Below are 427 nucleotides of genomic sequence, written 5' to 3' on the forward strand. Positions count from 1 at the left end.
TTCACATATGTAGGATGCGAATTATGGAAAGGATTTTTTAGGACATTTTACGAGTCTTCCAAACTCACGGTTTTCTGCTACTTTTCGTATCTCCATTCTTTCGTAAGACGTAGGTAAGAACGATATTAGATTTACCCGGAAAGCGGACCTTTTCACGTAACCTACGCCCGAAAAAACTCGCGTGGAAAACGATAAACGACGCGTCACGGCGTGTTTCGCGATATCAATCCGATCGTTGTGCACGAGATGCGCGTGAAATATATTTCTGGAAATAGATTATCGGTTCAGCGACATGGAAGGTAAAAACGCTGAAGCATGTTGTCACGAATGCGACCCCACATTCCGTTTAAATGGAATAAAATACCAAATACGCGATTCAACAAACTAGAGAGTTGACATTAACGTAAAATATATGCTTATAATACTT

Source organism: Trachymyrmex septentrionalis, unplaced genomic scaffold (assembly GCF_001594115.1).
Source record: "Trachymyrmex septentrionalis isolate Tsep2-gDNA-1 unplaced genomic scaffold, Tsep1.0 scaffold15, whole genome shotgun sequence".
NCBI lineage: Eukaryota > Metazoa > Arthropoda > Insecta > Hymenoptera > Formicidae > Trachymyrmex > Trachymyrmex septentrionalis.